Source organism: Arvicanthis niloticus, chromosome 4, assembly GCF_011762505.2.
Source record: "Arvicanthis niloticus isolate mArvNil1 chromosome 4, mArvNil1.pat.X, whole genome shotgun sequence".
NCBI classification, from domain to species: Eukaryota; Metazoa; Chordata; class Mammalia; order Rodentia; family Muridae; genus Arvicanthis; species Arvicanthis niloticus.
Window position 1 is genome coordinate 95074605 of NC_047661.1, and position 18978 is coordinate 95093582.

Below are 18978 nucleotides of genomic sequence, written 5' to 3' on the forward strand. Positions count from 1 at the left end.
ATGGCTAGCCCTGCTGGAATAGAAGACAGGACATCCAGGTTTTTACCTAGAACAAAACTGAAGGCACAGATTGGTCTCCTCATAGGATATGAGTTGTGGAAGAACAGGTTTCTGCTAGCTTCCTATCTGCAACTTAATTTAAGAATTATGGCATGTGCTTCCTGTGTTATTTGTAGTGTTTGTGTTTAGATACCTTGTCTGTTTTTTTTCCCAATGGTATGTACTTAAGTAATTAAGGCAAACATGATTCCATATTTTCTCCACAGAGTCTTACAAAGGTAAGAAATCTAGAGGCCAATCCTCCATGACTTGCTGCTGCTCCTGTGCCAAAGAGTCCTTCTTTAGGATGTGGGGACTCTTCCTGAGATGCATTACAGTTATTTATGGAAATTATCCATATTATATTACAGTTAGAGCTGTAAGGAAAGAGGGGAGAGAAAGGACAGAAAAGCAGAGAAGCACCAGCATCTCGTAAGGACTTAGTGTAAGAACTTGACAGGCTGAGGGTGGAGCTCAGTTAGTGGAGTGCTTGTCTAACATGCAAAAGTCTTGGAATTGACCCCCGTGTACCACAAAAGCCAGGGGTGGCAGTGAAGGCCTCTAAACCCCACTACTCAGGAGGCAGAGGCAGGAGGATCAGAATCCCAGGGTCGTCATCCATTCTAGACTACCGTGGCCAAGACAAACTGTGGCTGAGTAGCTTTTATCTGACTATTTTTCTTCACCAAAGCACACATTAAAAAAAAAAAAAAGCTCATTTTTCAGGAAATGAGCATCAACTCATAGTGTGACGCTGAGATCCCTAAAGACAAGGGAAACACACGACCCTTGGATTTCTCCCAAGCATGATTTTCCAGCTATCAAATAAAAACAGCACCCAAGCAGAAGGTGGCAGAGGAAACAGATGCCAGTGTCTGGAATCACCACAGTCATTGGGATAGAGTATAAGATAGAGAACTGCAAAAACTGACACAAAATTCATACTGACCCTGGCTGGCTTAAAGAACTGCGCTTTTGCAAAATACAGTTTTAGGAGTCAAGAAAGGTGGAGAGATTTAGTCACACGCCAGGATTTCAGAGTTTGCCCGGAAGTTAAAATTTTGGTCCAGCTAGTGAATACCATATGCTTGTTGTTGTTGAAATACCACACCATAGAAATTGGGAACATGCTAGAAGTTAGGTCTAGATTTTGTAAGGGAAAAAATGAGATAAACCGATGGCCACCAAGGCCTCTCATCCTTACTTAGATCCCTCTAACCCAGTCACAAGTGACAGTGAGACTTGTGACTTCATGTTTGTTTATGCTTCAGTGACTGAAATGGTAGAGGCCTAGAAACCAATGGTCAGGTCAGATTAGGTGCCACGCCTACAACTGGACTCCAGATCCCCAGTCCAGAAAGCATCAGTGAAGAGAAGTTTTTCAAAACACCAACACCTTGGCTTTATTTAATTTGTTTTGTATGTTAAAGAAATTAGGGGTCGGGGGATGGCTCAGTAAGAAAATGGCTTGCCCCACAAGTGTGGCAACCTGAGTCTTCAGTCCTCAGCACCCACAAAAAAAGGGGGTGAGTGCATCAGTGCACATTTGTAATCATATTGCTGGAGGGTGGTGAAGGCAGGTGGATCCCTGGAGCAATCTGGTCAGCCAGCCTCACCTTTAGTAAGCTCAGTGAAAGACTTTGCCTCCAAAAATAAGGTGGGAAGAGAATGAGGAAGACAGCTAACATTGACTTCTGGCTTCTACATGCATTCACACACATGAGCATATGCCTCCTATACATACACACAGATGAACACAAACACACACACGCACACACACAGGAGTTTACTTTCTGGGACTTCAGGCTGTGTCACACAGATCAACAATGCCAATTATGATAGATTCAACTTGGTCTCTGGAGGATCTAGAAACTGCTAGCTATGTGGAAAACTGCCCACAACTTCCTAGAAAAGATTTGGAACACTAAGGCACAGGTAAATATTCTCATTTGACAAAACCCTAAATCATCATCCATTGGATCTGGATAAGCCATGAGCAAATGAATCCAGAGCAGGATGGCAGCTGGAAACTCCACATAGACCTCAATTAAGGGAATGGGGGGAGGAGTTGAGTTGGGAGAAGAGAGGGGCTGATATTGGGATGTAAAGTGAATAAATAAATTAATGAAAACAAAAAGGTTCTTTCGAGTGCACATCTTCCCTGCCTGGATTTTAACTTAGTCAAACTTGTATCTTATACCCTAGTTGTGGGGAAAGCAGCTTGTAAGGAGTTCTTTGTGCTTTTCTTATGAGTTATTCTAGCCAACTCTGGTCTCTAGGAACCCAAATTTACAATAGATACCAAAAGCAGAGATGGGCTTATAGGATCCCCACCCCCCCAAATTCTCACACAAATGGTAACAGTTATAAGCTATGGTTTTGTAATTATTAATAGCCACAAGTTAATGTGTAACAAGTTGATAATTTGAGTGGCTGGCATGAAGATAGTGTTGGTAACTGTCCTTTAAAAGGAAGGACTTGATGTTTTAAACACATAGTAAGTTCTTTGAGTTCTGAGGTATTCATTCCTTCCTCCGTCCATTTTTTCTTCCCCTCTCTCCCTTATTCAGTGAATACCTTACTATGTAATTGAAAGGGTATAACCCTCTATTGAGATGATTTCTAGATGTTGATGAGATGTAATACCAATGACAAACAAAGAAATCCATTAAGGAATGCATTCAAAGTCCATAATGAGTTACATAATCAAAACATTTTATTATTATTACTAATGGGTTCAGCTTTCTCTTTTAATCTAATCTGAAATGTTGTTAAAGATGTTACTTCCCAGAACATCTATTTTGATTTTGGCAGATCCCTAATTTCTTGGTCTCTGGGACTACACATAGGAAACTGAGGGCCATAATAGTCAGTTGTGTTTAAACAACACGGTGGTGATGTTGATATTCTGCATGGACCAAGATGGTTGACACTGGACATCCAGGTGGTGCTGGGAGTCAGCACAAAATGAGTGACACCAGATGTCTGGGGAACCCAAGAGTAAGCGATGACGTAATTTGTTATATAATGACCTCCCTCAGAATGCCACCTTTATATTGGTTTGTTTAACTATGGTATTGAGGTCAAAGATCAGAGGTCAGAGGGTTTATCCTTGCCAGCCTGCCTGTGTCTGTCTGCCTATAGACAGATGTGCCGACCTCTGAGAGTCCTGTATGCTGATGTGCATGTGTATCTCTTCCTACTTGCCTGTATGTGCTGACGTGTGCCTGGGTTCCTGCCAGTATCTGCCAGCCTATTGGCCTGTGTGCTAGTGAATAAAGTATGTCTTATCAGCCTAAGATGCTTCCCAGTTTCTTCAGCCTCCAGTCTTCCTGTGACTTCCTCTTGCTGGCTTCAGTTTGGACCTCACACTACAGCTGCCTTAAGGGGATGACAGAGCAAGAGCAGCTTTGAACTGCATGTTCTTGCAGCAAAGAATTAATAAACTTTTGGATTTATCTTTTAGAAGTGACTTCAATTACAGCTGCCTTGACTGTCTTTGTTGTTGTTAGTAAAGCACCAGGGGGATTTGGCTGCTGTACATGTGGGGTGCAAAGCTCCAGAGAAAGCAAAAATTGGACTTTGTAATCTTGAGGCTTTTAGGCAGGAGGAGGATTATGAAGCAGCTGGCAAGAATCAAATATTCATTAGTTTAGTTTGTAGCAACATTCAAATGTTTAGATGGTTTCTCATCTAGGGTAGCTCAAGCTTTGCCCCAGAGACATGCTAATTTGCAGATCATATTGGGCTGGGAGGACTGCGCAAGTTGTCGGTAAATTAGTCATTTCTGAGATTTTTTCTTCATTCTAACGTAAGCTACATATTATACTGTATGCTATCCAATGTATAGGGGAAAGTGGAGGCAATATTTAAAAAAAAATTAAAATGTATATCTTTGAGTATGTCTTAAAAAAACAAACAAAACAGTGCTCTCAAACAATGTGTACCTTTGCATCTGAGAATACTCATTTGAACTCAGTGCACTAATCTTCCAGGCCATTTTCAATCTTGGCCTGACATGACACCTCAGGCTCTCCCTTCTTAATCCTCAAAACTCATTAATGTAGTTTGGCAAGATATAATAGTATATGGTGCTTGCTGCAAGTAAAGCATCGAAAGTCACAAGGTAGACAGCAGCAGAGTTTAAACACAGTACTCATTTCCCTTCCCATAAAAACCACAGTACCAAACTTGAATACGTACGAACATTCTATAGTAGGGTTGTTGAAAATGTGCATGTCCTGGTGAGACACCTGGAAGTCTCGGCTCACTGTGCCAGCCACAAGGAAGGGGATACAGTTTAACAGTTCCACCTGGCCATCCTGAATAACCTGTCTGCAGCAAGGGAAGAGCAACATTACAGGAATAATGTGGAATTTTTCTGACAGCACCAAGAGTGGTTATTTGTGTATCTCCCAAACATTTTGCAGGATTGCAAGGAAGTCAGTATGCAGTGTTGAATTTGTGGCATCAAATAAAATAGAGTTGGTTTTCCTATGAAGAAAATGGCATTTTCTTTCCTGCTATCTGCTTGATTCCACTGTTGGAAGAGGAGGCCAGCTTTCTGTCCTAGAAGGTTTAGGTTGATGTCTAACTTTGCTGTCAACGTCCCAAGGGGTGGCATTTATTTTCCATGTTCATGCTGAATCATAAAAGAATGTGAAACTAATTAGAGTAAATTAAAGCTTCCACCCTGAAGCCCTGAAGTGTTTCTTTCAGTGGAAAATCCACCGATAACCCTCCCAGGCCACTGATAAAAATGCTGGGCCCACCCTTTTCCTGGTCTTGTTTAGTCTTACTGACTGCAATCAAGCTTTGCAAGGAGTCACTGGGAAACAAGAGCCTTTTAACTTCTCTAAAGGCCTATTGCCCCTTGCAAGAAATATCTAAGCAAGTCAAAGGGCAGAATGGGGGAAGGGCGAGAGGGAAGAGGGGAGAGGGAAGAAGGAAGAGGAGAAGAGGGGAGAGAGGAGAGAAGGGAGAGGAGAGAAAGAAGAAAAAAAGAAAGAAGAGAGAGGAGAGAGGACCTTTGGCTCCTTAGAATCTATTTCTGGATGACAGCAGTTCTACAGCCTTTGATGCACTATGCTGTTGAAATTGGAAGCCAGCACCACTCTGAGTATCAAGTGAAACTGAACTTTTTGGCTTGAGCCCACACCATCTCTTTTTCAACGTCAGATTTTGCTGGTCCTGATGGGAATGGCTTTCTTTCTACAGTGAGTGCTAGGTTTACAGTGGTAGAAGGGAACTCCATGTTGTATGGGGGCTCCCAGGAACTGTGACTGTGCCGGGGAAAGAATAAAACCATCTGATGAAGTAGGTTTTATTTACATCAACAGATAGTTGCCACGCAGATGAATTTTCTGTACCCCAGCAAAGATGACATATTAGGAACTTTCCTTTGCCATCTTCTGAAGTAAATGATTGTGTTTAATTTTCTCAGCAGGAAAATGAAGGGCTTGGATGAGATTAAGAGCCATCAGACTTTTTCTCAAAAGTATTTCAGGCTTTACAGACCCAGTCTCCTTCACAATTGGTGAACATTACTGTTGAAACACAAAATTAGCCATAGAAAATAAACAGATAAATAAATAAATGAGTGTCACTCTGTGGTGCTACTGCTACACACAAAATTAACCATAGGCAATGAATAAGTAAATGAATGTGTGTCACTCTGCCCTGATAGTTGGGCATATTTATCCTAGACGGTATAGCTTGCCTTCTGCAGAAGGCAAACATTTTTTTCCCCAATGACTCCAATTTGTCATTTTATTCAAGCAAATTAAAATCTAGTTGTCTCTTGGTCAATCTCTCTAATGTAGGCCCATTTCCAATTCTGCCTATCAAAAGCCTCTGGAATTAGAAATAATAGTAACATTTACTGAAAAACCTGTGCTGTGAATTTGGTAAATGCCTTTAAAAATCATGTGTATTTTTATGTGTGGGAGGATGAAGAGTGTTAGCATAGAAGTGCACACAGAGGCCAGAGGAGAATGGTGGGGCCAGTAGAGTCACAGGTGGTTCTGAGCTGGCCAATGTAGGTGTCAGGAACTAATTTGGATCCACTGGAAGAGTGGCAAGTGCGCTTAACTGCCAATCCATCTCTCTAGTCCCTTAAAAACTCTTAATTTTTTTTATTGTGTGTGGTGTGTGTGTGTGTGCGTGTGGCAATTGTACTGGCTGGTTTTATGTGTCAGCTTGACACAAGCTGGGGTTACCACAGAGAAAGGAGCTTCAGCTGAGGAAATGCCTCCATGAGACCCACCTGTAAGGCATTTTCTCAATTAGTGGTCAGTGGGGGAAGGCTCATTGTGAGAGTGCCTTCCCTGGGCTGGTAGACCTGGGTTCTATAAGAAGGCAAACTGAGCAAGTCAGGGAAGCAATCCAGTAAGCAGCATCTCTCCATGGCCTCTGCATCAGCTCTTGCCTCCGGGTGCCTTTTCTGTGTGAGTTCTAGTCCTGACTTCCTTTGGTGATAAACAACAATGTATAAGCTGAATAAACCCTTTCCTCCCCAGCTTGTTTCTTGGTCATGATGTTTTGTGCAGGAATAGAAACCTTGACTAAGACAGCAATTTTGGGGGTTTGAGTGTTTCTCCTCTTCCAGGGTGAGACCCATGGATGGAAGCTATGAGGAGACCTATGGTGGTTAGGATTGGTGGAAGGTACCGTTACCTGTTGAGCCAGCTGGCCAGTTTTCCATAAAAGTCCTTTAAACACTCCCTGAGTCTTCTCATAGAAGTCTAAAATGGCAATATCATAACTACCATTAATAGATAAAAAGAAATGAAGAGCTTGGGAAATAAAGCACATGACTGTAGTAAGTGGTTCCATTCTTATCTAGCTATTATAACAAAATACCACATACTGTGTGATTTATAAACCACAAAATTCCACTGATTACACTTTTAGAGAGGATGAAGTCCAATATCAAGGTTTCAGTAGCTGTAGTATCTGGTTGGGTCTCCTGCGTCACAGAAGGTGTTCTGTGGCAGTGTATTTGCATGCCAGAATAGGCAAGGAGCTTCATCAAATCTCTTTTCTAAGGGAGACACTCTTATTCAGGAGGACAGAGCTCTCATGAACTACATTTCCTGAAAACCCTATTTTTTATCACTTTGAAAGTAGGTTTTGAATGTGTGAATTTGAAGGGGCACGAGTATTTAGACCATCATAGTGTTGCCTGTCTTGAGTCAAGTGTAGGAGCATCAGCTTCAAGAATTCAGTTCTTATTCCCCTTCCTCCTTCTCCTTCTCTTCCTCCTCTTTTTTCTCCTCTCCTATTCCTCATCCTCTTCCTTTTCTTCCCAACCCCTCCTTTTTCTTCTTTTGGGACAGGGTGTCTACCAGGGTATCTGGCTGTCCTAGATCTCACCAGGCTGGCTTTGAATTCACCTGCCTTTCTACCTTCCCAGTGCTGGGATTAAAGGCGTACACCACTATGCATCACTAAGGGTCCAATTCTTAAACACTGTGCTCTCTACAGATTTCCATGAAGATAAAAGATTTTGCATACCAGTCAGGTAATGTGTGGGCTGACCACTTACTGAAGAATGTCAAGAGAACAAGAATGAAGGAGAAAGGGATTAAAACAGGAAAAGGAAATTATGGGCAGGAGAGGTTTTAAAAAGTGTAATATCAAACTGATCAGATGAATACTAAGAAAAACACACCGGACTTGAAAGATAAACAGTATCTCAGAACTGTGCTGGCTGGAGCCACAATAAGAGCATCAGCAGAAGAATGAATAAAGCCAACACAGAACTGTCACTTCAGAAAATTGGCCAATCTAGTGGAGACAAATGGTCCAGTTACTTCCAACTTTTCCCGTTCTCATGTTGTCTCTGTACAGAGAGGAAAGACTCACTCAACTCTCATCAGTGGACGACTATGTGGTTTGGCAAGATTGCCCCAAGTGAATGATCAGGACTCAGTCCTGTTAGAGGGACAAAAGTTTCTTTTGTGAAAGCAATTAATACTCTTCATCTTAGTGTGTGACAGGGCCAGCACTAAGGGGACTTGCCTTGTGGTTTAGGATGGTTTGAATATGCTTGGCCCAGAGAGTGGCACTATTGAGAGGTGTGGCCTTGTTGGGTCACTGTGTGTCACTGTGGGCATGGACTTTAATACTCTTGTCCTAGCTGCCTGGGAGTCAGTCTAGGGGCCTTCAGATGGAAATGTAGAACTCTCAGCTACTCCTTCACCATGCCTGCTTGGTTGCTGCTGTACTCTGGCCTTGATGATAATGGGCTGAACCTCCGAACCTGTAAGCCAGCCCCAATTAAATGTTGGCCTTATGAAAGTTGCCTTGGTCATAATGTTTGTTCATAGCAGTAAAACCCTAACTAAGACAGAAGTTGGTAACAGGGACTGGGATATTGCTGTGATAAGCCTGATCATGCTTTGGGTTGGAAGAATGTGGATTGTGGGACTTTGGATTTGGAAAAGTAGTGGAATCTTTTAAGTGGGGCTTACTGGGCTATTCTAGTAGGAATATAGAAGGTTTTGTTGCTAAGAGTGATTTGAACTGTGCAGACCTGGCCCAAGAGGTTTTAGTGAAATATTTCAGTATGTGGCCTAGAGACTGTTTTTGTGGTATTTTGGTGAAGAATTCGGCTTCTTTTTGCCACTGTCTAAAGAGTCTGCTTGAGGCTAAGGTGAAGAGATGAATTGCTTTGATAAAGGAAGTATCAAAACAACCTGGTGTAAATTCTGTTGTGTGGTCACTAAAGTTCACTCTTATGAAGAACATTTTAATGAAAAGGAGCAAGCTGAGAAAGGGAAAATAAAACATATATGGTTCAAGTATTAAAGGAGCATCAGGAGGTAGAACGGAGCTGAATCCTATGTTCTAAGAGATAGCAGATTAAGGGAGTGAGATTTTGAGGCAAGATCCCACCCAGCTAAATTTAGGTCTAGGTATGGTGCTACGCACCTTTAATCCCAGGAGATAAAGCCAAGCAGATTTCTGAGATCAAGGGTAGCCTGGGACAGAGCAAATTCTAGATGAAGAAAAGCTTAAATCCAGGCATGGTGGCACACACCTTTAATCCCGGGAGACAGAGCTGTGTAATTCTCTGAGAGTTCAAGGTCAATTGTACAGAGCAAGTTCCAGGACAGTTAAGGTTAGGCAGTGAGGGAGCTGGAAACAGAAAGCTGATGATAGTATAATAGAACAAGGGGTCATGTTACAGCTCCAGCAAGCAGCAGAACTCTGAAGCTTTATCATTTTGGCTCTGGCTTTATAGTCAAGAAGAAAATAAGACCACTGGGATAATTAGTGCTGGTTAGCTGGAGCTAAGAAAATAGCAATGATTAAGAGCCCAGTATCACTGAGGTGAAATATTCTGGGAAATATTTTCTGAGAGCACAAAGAAACTGTGTTCCAGAGATAGCCAAGGTTGTACCTCGTGCTGCAGCTGGACTTGGTATTGTATGAGAATCACCCAGGTGGTACTGGTTTTGAAGGTATGAAGGAGTCATTGAGAGCAGCTGAGGCTTGGCATTGTGAGAAGCCAGGAAAAGCCATTGGTGAAGGTGTAGCTTCAGTTGCAGATGATGGCCCAGGACTGAAGGGGTCATGCAAAGAAGTTGAGGCTTAGCATCGTGAAGGGAGCCTATGAGAGGCTATCGGTGAAACCTAGTTGCAGTGGTGGACCCCAGTATATTGGAGATGCTGGTACCATGGGATGATCACCAAGAACAGCAGCAGCAGTGGAATGAAGTCACTTGGATAGAGTCTAGAGTGCTACAGAAGGCAGAGCTGGAGATATGATCCAAGCCCTTTGGAGGGTCCCAGAGGATTGTTAGAACATGAAGCTGTAACACTGAAGTTGCCTTGGAGACCCCAAGATGTTTGAGATGCCAGGGCCATGGAAAGTCTGCTAAGGAAAGCTGCTAACAGGGAGTGGAACCAGCCCTGGAGAAAGATGTTTGCTGCAGTCAACAAAGACGAGAAAGGAGTTGGAGATCTGAAGACTGCTTTGACATCAGACTGGACATGTGGAGTTTGGAGTTTGCCCAGCTGCTTTCCAGTCTTACTTTGGGGATTAAAGTTAAGTGATTAGATGAATCTCAAAAGAGACTTTAAACTTTGGACTTTTAGCATTGTTGAGGCTGCTATAGACTATGGGGGCTTTTGAAGTTGGACTAAATGTATTTTTTATTATGCTATGTTTAGGTATGGCTCCCATAGACTTGTGTGTTTGAACAAGCCTATGGGGGCCAGGGAGTGGAATGGGATGGTTTGAGTATGCTTGGCCCAGGGAATAGCACAATTAGCAAGTGTGTCCTTGTTGGAGTATGTGTGTCACTCTGGGTGTCAGCTTTAATACCCCTGTCCTAGCTGCCTGGAAACCATTCTTAGAGGCCTTCAACTCTGTTGTTCCTTCACCATGGATACTGCTGTACTCCGGCCTTGATGATAATGGACTGAACCTCTGAACCTGTAAGCTAATCACAATTAAATGTTGCCCGTATAATAGTTGCTTTGGTCATGGTGTTTGTTCACGGCAGTAAAACCCTAGCTAAGACATGGCTGAAAGCCATGTTTCAACATACTTGTTTTACATGTTTGTTTGTTTATTTTCAAATAGCCGCTTCTTGGAAGTCAGGGCCACAGCTCATTTTGTAAACATGTATAGTTTCTGAGTTAGCAAGCAGAACTTTGGTGATATTTGCTTTTTTTATAAAGCAGGGTAAATGGATTGGTTATGATACAGCTCAAAGCCATTGCTACAGCTGAAGGGAAATATCTTTAAGATCGAGAAAAAGAGTATAAAGTGAACCATGTTCACTTCAGTCCTTACTTTAGAAAGCACCGGTGGCTACATCCTGAGTTCCATGTTTCTACAAAAGCTTTCCATATAAAACCCTATACCTTAGAAGTTTTGGGATCTCCATGTTTATCCAGAAGGGAATCTCCTAAGCAAGTTAGAGATTTTTTTTCTGTCATCTTGTTACAAATTGGAGTCTCCTGGAAAGAAGGGACCTCAATCTAGGAATTGCCCTCAAAAGATTAGTCAGGTTACAAATCTGTGAGGGAATTTTCTTTATTAGTGTCTCATATTGGAGGGTCCAGGCCACAGTGGGCAGTCCCACCCCTTTCTCTACATTGTATAATAAAAAGCAATCTGGGTGGTTCCATGATGATTAGCATGCAGAGATTTGTCTCCATAAGTAAAGACAAATGTGAAATGATAGAAAAATAAAAAGCAGACAAGCTGACCATGTCATAGAAAGCCAGCCAACACGTAGCTTTCCTTGTTTTCTGCTCCAGTTCCTACCTCCATATTCCTTCTCTGACTTCTCAGGATAACTGACTATAACTTGTAAGCCTAATTAATCCTTTCCTCTCAGTTTGCTTTTGATCAAGATATTTATCCTAGTAAGAAAGAAGCAAAGTAAGACACCTTCTTTTGTAAAAGAAATCTCTAAGTTAAACAATTGTTTAAAACCCTATAACCTATAGTCTATATAGATTCATTATATAGAATTTAAGAACAATGCACAGTTCCTTCTTTTTTATTGGATATTTTCTTTATTTACATTTCAAATGTTATCCCTTTTCCCAGTCCTCCCCCATCCCCAAAATCCTCTATCCCACCCCCCTTCCCTGCTTCTATGAATGTGTTCCCCCCACCTACCCACCCACTCCCACCTCCCTGCCCTCACATTCACTGGGGCATCGAGCCTTCACAGGACCAACGGCCTTTTCTGCCACTGATGCCCGGCAAGGCCATCCTCTGCTACATATGCAGCTGGAGCCATGGTTCCCTACATGTGTACTTCTTGGTTGATGGATCAATGCACTCACTGTTCTAAAAGTGTTACCACATGGGCACTTTAAGATTAAATGATGGAGGATATAGAACTTCCAAGAGAAGTGGAAAGCTTCTGTCCCTTTTCTAGGCAGCTAAAGTAGCATAGTGAAATGAAGAAAACCTCGGAAAGCCGGTAGCCCAATACAGTGAGTGATAGCCTCCACCACCAATCCTTCTCCACCACCATCAGTCCCAAATGTCAAATAAACACGACCCAGCCTCCAATGAGGAGCAAATGTTTTTACTGGTAACTCAACATAACATGCCATGATTCTCCAATATCAAATGTTTGCATTTTCATGTTGATAACAATCATTTGTAGCTTGCTGAAAGAATTATTAGGTGGGACAAAATATCTGAATAATCTGTATAATCTAGGCTTGTATAATTCTTTATTGTATAATCTAAGCTTGGCTATTATTATAATTAATGTAATTTGGTCACCTAACAAACACATTGGTGACCATTCTAACCTTTGCATGGCAAGAGACACAGTACTTTCTGCTTTTAGGTTACCTTTTCTTCTACATGTATCTCTTTTAATTGATCCTTAAAGGGAACATAAACACTTAAATGATATTTTTATGCATTCACAATTAGCTTCTTGTGGGAATGAGAATATGGTTATTGATTCATCCTCTTGGTCCTTTATCTATAAAACATTTGTTTGGTTCTAAACCCAAAGAACTTTTCACTGGTGCTGATCCCTCTCGGGGCCAATAGTTATCTTCTTGTAGAGATGCAGGATTGTTGCTGGCCGTTTGATGCCCTTGTTTTCAGTGTGGGTTGGAGACCAATGTTCTAGGAAACATTGGCTTAGAGTGTGTTTGACCTCAGCTCACTGCACCTGAAAGCAGACTTCTAACAAGAGATTTTCGAGCAAATATTCTTTTGATTGACATGACTTTGGGCTTTAGCTTCCGGTTTTCTCATTAAAAGGTGTGTGGTAAACTCATGACATGACATGGTAAACTCACGACAAAACTTTCCAAGCTACTTAATAATTTTGTGGCAGTCGTAGCTCGCTGTGCTTGGAGATATTGGAATCATCACCAGGAGTGACCAAGTCATCCCATGTTTTATTATTTCTAGGATGTTATGAAAAGGAAGAAAACAGATTCCAGAATGCACAGCAAGGCCTGTCATCAACCCCAGAGTAAAGACTACTTCTGTTACTTTGTTAGAGTTCTTAGGGTAAATTTTACTTTTTTTGATGAGCTGTTTATTATTCTCTCCAATATTTTGCATGAAAACTTATAAAATATAAATATGCTAGACTTGTGATTGCTACTCGATACTAATTTTCTCTAGAGTTTCATTTGTACTAAATGTATAAAATTGGTAATTATATGCATGGGTATTTAATTAATTAAAAACCTGATTACCGAGTCTTATTTATTTTGAAAAACAGAAATTTATTTCAAGTGTTTGACTATATTGGTACATAGTTCTTCTCAGGATGTTGCTAGGACATGCTAGGCAAAAATAATAATGCTACTTGCCTAAAATACATTTCTTATTTTTTAATGTGGGAGTAATCACGCATGTGATTATAAGAAGTAATTAGAATCAGCATGCTTTGAACAAAACTTCCTATAACCCAACCTACAGACGTATTTAAATTATAGGTCATGGGGTCAAGTATTTTTAAAGATTTATTTATTTTTATTTTCTGTGTATGAGTGTGTTGCTTACATGTAAGGGTGCTACGTGAGTGCCTGGTACCTGCAGAGGCCAGAAGAGGGCACTGGATCCTCTGGAACTGTCATGAATGACATTTATTAGCCATTATCCAAGTGTCCCAACCCACAGTTCTTAAACTGATCGTACTTGGAGACAGAATCTTTATAGTATACTGTACTTGGAGACAAGTCTTCACAGAGATAAGTAAGTTACAATGGATATTTTTTTTTTTTCGAGACAGGGTTTCTCTGTGTAGCCCTAGCTGTCCTGGAACTTGCTCTGTAGACCAAGCTAGCCCCAAACTCATGGGGATTCACCTGTCTCTGCCTCCTGAGTGCTGAGATTAAAGGTATGTGCCACCACTACCCAGCTCTAAAATGAGGATGTTAAGAAAAGTACTAATCATATTTGACAGAAGAATTCCTAAGAGAATATGATAGAGACACATAGAAGAATGATCCCAGGAAAACATGGAGAAGATGACACTCTACCAAGCAGGAAAAGCCTGAGAAGACACCAACCTTACCAACACATCGACCCCAGAGTTTGTAGCCTCTGGGACTATGAGAAAATGCATTTCTGCAATGTGAGCTATGTAGTCTGTAATTGTTTGTTAAAGTATAATCATGGCTAGTTGGAACATTAACAGCCATTACCATAGAAACTCAAAGACCAATTCTGTATCTTCTGCAAGGCTTATGCCTTTCAGATGCTGGTAATCTACTTCCTGCTAGTCAGTTTCGTTGTCATCTTGTGTTAAACTTTACTCTTCGTCAGGTAGATAGAAGTGTGTGTGTGTGTGTGTGTGTGTGTGTGTTACAATGGATGCTGAATGCTTGATGTGCTTCCAATCATATGAACTCTGAATCTCTTCCTCTGCCAGTGCACTGCTGAGGAAGGGACAGAAACAGGATTGTGCATTCACACATGTGCACCTGTGTATATAAGATGTGGGAGGCTCCTATGAATTGAATGGGTGTTAGAATGTAGTGTTTTGGAACCAGAAGGAGCCTAACAGCTTCACAGTTCTATTTGACCTTGCATGCTGTTCAGCTTCTCAGGCCTAGTGGCAGTCTGTACCTTCTTAGTATGTTCACAAGGATTGATGGGTGAGACCATTTAGAACAGTGTCTATTATGTCGTGTTAGGGGAGGGCTAAATCTACACTCCATAGCATCCCCGTGCAAGTTAAAGAAACGAGACAACAGATTTGGTGGGCTTGGTGTTGCTTGTTTAGAAACAGTGTCTCACTCTGCAGCCCAGGGTTGGTCTTGAACAGGCAGTCATCCTAACTGAAGTCAAACAATAGATTGAAGCAATACATGTAGTGTTGAGAAGTCGAGCAGGCATTAAACACCTGCTTCATTGTTCTAAGAATCTCAGTGAGTGTTAAGGTTCTGTTCGCAAACAAGGGATTGAAAGTGTGTGAACTGTATGGCTCTGACCGGTCGGCCAGCTTCAAGGCTCACAAACACTTGGAGAACAGAGAGGTCAGAGCACAATGTAGAGCTTCCAATTGCCAACCTTTGCAAACTCTACATCAGACATTGGCTCACTTTGCCATAGAGATAAAGCATGCTTTTGTCTTGCCTTTACCTCTTACACAGGGGAAAACCAGGCTTCATACAACCTGGGGCTTGGTAGGTAAAGAGTGGCAGAAGAAACTGGATGTCAGCAAGGCATTGGCAAAGAAACGATCTGTTGTCATTGTTACTCATGTGAACGTGTTTCATTTTTCATAAGGATATGGTTATCAGCCTTCTGCAAGCGAATGAGGAAAGAGTGAATCTCTACTGGCTCCTTCCTGATCTTTTTGAATATCTTTCCTGTGACCTTAGGTAGCCGTTCTCAACTTGTGGGCCATGACCTTTTTGGAGGCTGCATGTCAGATAGCCTGCTTGTTAGATATTTACAATTCGATCCATAACTAGCAAAATTGCAGTTAGGAAGTAGCAATGAAATAATGGTTGGTTGGAGGTCAGCACAACATGGACAGCTGTATAGAAGGGTCTCAGCATTAGGAGGGTTGAGAACCGCCACCTTAGAGCATGCCTCTGCTTCTCAGCTCTTCTGTCCTTACTAAGTCTAGTGTCTCCTCATCAATAGCAGAAATTTGAAATCAAAGTAAATTTGTGCCATTTAAGAAATTATAACTTCATCTTGATAATAATTGTACAGATTTCTACCAATAGGTTATGGCTATGCCATAAATCCTAGCTAATCCTCCCTATTCCCACAAAACCATTACGTTTCTCTAGAAAGACAGCCCAATATTTACCACCTTAGTCCCCAAGCCCAGGGAATAGGGGTGCTGACTCTTCATTACCGTCTTCAAGCTGACTATGGGCATTGAGATATTAGAAGAGGAGTGGGGGAATGAGTGAATTGATAAGCCTCTGATGCTGTGTTTTCACTGCATCCAGATGGAATTCCAGGACCTCAGAGGTTTGAGCAGGTCTGCTTAGCTTGCTTGTTGAGTAGATACACCAAGGCTGTGCATTCTGCAATATACAGTTCTCAAAACAAATTTTAGTATCAAGATAATATTTTTTAGAGGGCTGACATTTTATTAAAGATGTTGGTTCTAACAGCTTTTCTTTTTTTCCCCCTCTTTTATTGGATATAATATTTACATTTCAAATTTTATCACCTTACCCCATTACCCCCACCACCCAGGAACCCCTTATCCCTTTCCCCCTCCTCCTGCTTCTATGAGGGTGTGCACCCACCTACCCCCCACTCCCACCTTCCCACCCTCAGACCACCCCCCGCCCCACTCGGTGTTCAGCCTTCATGGGACCAAAGATCTTCTCTCCCACCTATGCCCAACAAGGCCATCCTCCCCTACCTATACAGCTGGAGTCATGTGTCCCTCCCTATGTGCTCCTAGGCTGGTGGTTTAGACCCTGGGGAGCTCTGGCTGGTTGGTATTGTTACTCTCCTCATGGGGCCACGAACCCTTCAGCTCCTTCAGTCTTCTCTCTGACTTCAAGGCTGAAGATTTTCAAGTCATGCATGCAGGATCCACACACATTTCAGCCCTCTCTTCAGGGGTTGCAGGATTCCAATGAGGCTGAGAATAACTGCAGAAGAAAAGCGTGAACTTCTCAAAACCGACCAGATGGTGGCAGCATAGAACGCACAAGAAAAGCCAGGACCAAGAGTGGCTCTGGAACATGAAACTACTAATTATTGATGAGAACACCACCAGGAGAACTGGTTAAGAACATGCAGTTCAGTTTCAGAAATACCTGCTTTTGGCCTTGTTTCCATGCTCACTGGCAGCGTGAACTTGGGCAAGCCGATTAATTTCTTTAAGCCTCATTTCCTCATCTACGCAATGAGGATGGCAATAATTACAGGAAGGTTTTAGGATTATGGGAGAAAATGTATGTGATACACTTAGTATCTATGCCTAGGAAACAAGTAGTTCAAGGACAGCCAGGCAGCCAGCCAGCCAGACAGATAGATACATGTGATGAGTAGTTTTATGTCAATTTGACACAAGCTTATGGCATCTGAGAGGAGGGAACCACAATTAAGAAGATGTCTCCATAAAATCAGGCTATAGGCAAGCCTGTAGGGCATTTTCTTGATTAATGATTGATGGTGGAGGGTCCAGCTCATTTTGAGTGGGACCGTTCATGACCATCTGGTCCTGGATTCTACAAGAAAACGGGCTGCACAAGCTGGTAAACAGCACTCCTTCACGACCTCTGCAGCTGCTCCTGCCTCCAGGTTCCTGCCCGGTTTTCCTGTCCTGACATCTTTTGATGATGAACAGTGATGTGGAATTATACAGCCTCTCTGACTTGATTTTTGTCATGATGTTTCATCACAGCATTAGGAATCCTTTCCAAGATAGACAGACAGACAGACAGATAGACAGACAGACAGGTTTTTATTTTTATTGTTTTTGGAGACATTGTCTCCTACTGAACCTGGTGCTTTCTAATTGAGCTAGCTTAACTGACCAGAAAATCTATTTTTTACTTATTTACTGTTGGAGTTACAGGTGTGTTCTCCCATACTTGGCTTTTAAAAATTGTATTTTATATTTTATTTTTAGTGTGTGTGTGTGTGTGTGTGTGTGTGTGTGTGCTTGTGTGTGCTCCTGCGTGCATGCACCAGCCTTTCTGGCTGGCTGTTTGTGTATGGACATATGAGTGCTGATACCTACAGGGGCCAAAAGGGGGCACCAGATCCCTTGGAGCTGGAGTTAGGGGTGATTGTAAGCCACTTGATATGGGTGCTGGGAACCTAACTTGGGCCCTCTGCAAAAGCAGTAACTTTTTAAGTTACTGAGTCATTTCTCCTGTTTTATCACTTCATGACTTTTTGTAGTGTGCATGCTGAGGATCAAAGTCATGTCTTCATGATTATGCAACAAGTACTTAATCGACGGAGCCATCTCCCCAACCCTGAGCATTGTATTTCTCAGGAATAGCTGTTTTAACATTTCCTAAACCGAGAGTGGATACCTAGAGCAAGGTAATGACAGCTTTGCAAGCCTGTACTCTGGCAAAGGAGGCTCCTTATCTGCAGAGCTTAGAAATGCTTCTAAATGCTAACTGAATTCAGTCTTCTCTTCTCAACCACCATGCGCTGGCAATGCCAAACATTAACAGTGACACAGTGATAAAATATTTTTCCTTATAGGAATTGGGTTCTTTAAAAAAAAAAAAACTGAGGACTTCATTATCAGCTAAGCATTTTAGATTGACGCCTTTGGCTTTTATACTTTGCCATTGAATCCCTCTGTCCAGTTCAATTGCACAGATTGTTCAGTGGAGGTACACTGCATATTCTTGCCTTTCCATGCCTGATCATATTTTGCCACACAGTTCCTATGACCTGAAATACCTTATAACCTTCTTTTCCAGTTACCTAGATCTTACTTTTCTTTCCAGGGACCAGTATTTTTTTTTTTAAAGCTACACTTTTCTGGGAAACTTTCGCCATCTGCTGATTCCACAGGGAGATCTCCCGTGTGAATGTAGCTATTTTGGCCTCTGGCATCTGGTGTCTTGAGTGAAGCATATTGCCTCTTCCTCCCTATATGAAGGAGGAACTCATTCACAGAGTTGGGGTTTATTTCCATAATCTAGAGCAACTTTAGGTTTTGGTATCATCTGTACACTTGGTGCTCATATGTGCTTAAATCTTATGATATTCTGTCTCACGGAGTACATGTGACTGCTGGGTGGATGCTTTCTATTTTGAACTGGGTCACACATGTACACATACTCTGTATAATTTAAATTATATTATTAGTGTTATATACTTTAAACCGCATATATGTTGTGTCATTAACATTAGGCATTTTTTATTTTTGTGTATGTTGGTTGTGTAAGTGGTCTGTGTATGGGCATATATGTGTCTATAGGTGCTCACATATGTGTTCATGCTTATGCAGGACCCAAATTGAGGTTGGA

General features: G+C 41.8%; 1 long non-coding RNA gene across 3 annotated transcripts in view; it reads left to right on the forward strand.

The window, feature by feature from the left end:
- The first annotated feature begins 7917 nt into the window (after positions 1-7917).
- The window catches only part of LOC143442112 (uncharacterized), a 41145-nt gene continuing 30084 nt past the window's right edge, over positions 7918-18978 (forward strand). For 2 of the 3 annotated variants that reach the window (XR_013110041.1, XR_013110043.1), the window contains exons 1-2: positions 8167-8304; positions 12953-13054. This is a non-coding gene — a long non-coding RNA (uncharacterized LOC143442112). Of the gene's footprint in view, positions 8305-12952; positions 13055-18978 lie in introns of all 3 variants that reach the window. The other variant, XR_013110042.1, reaches the window with a different exon arrangement.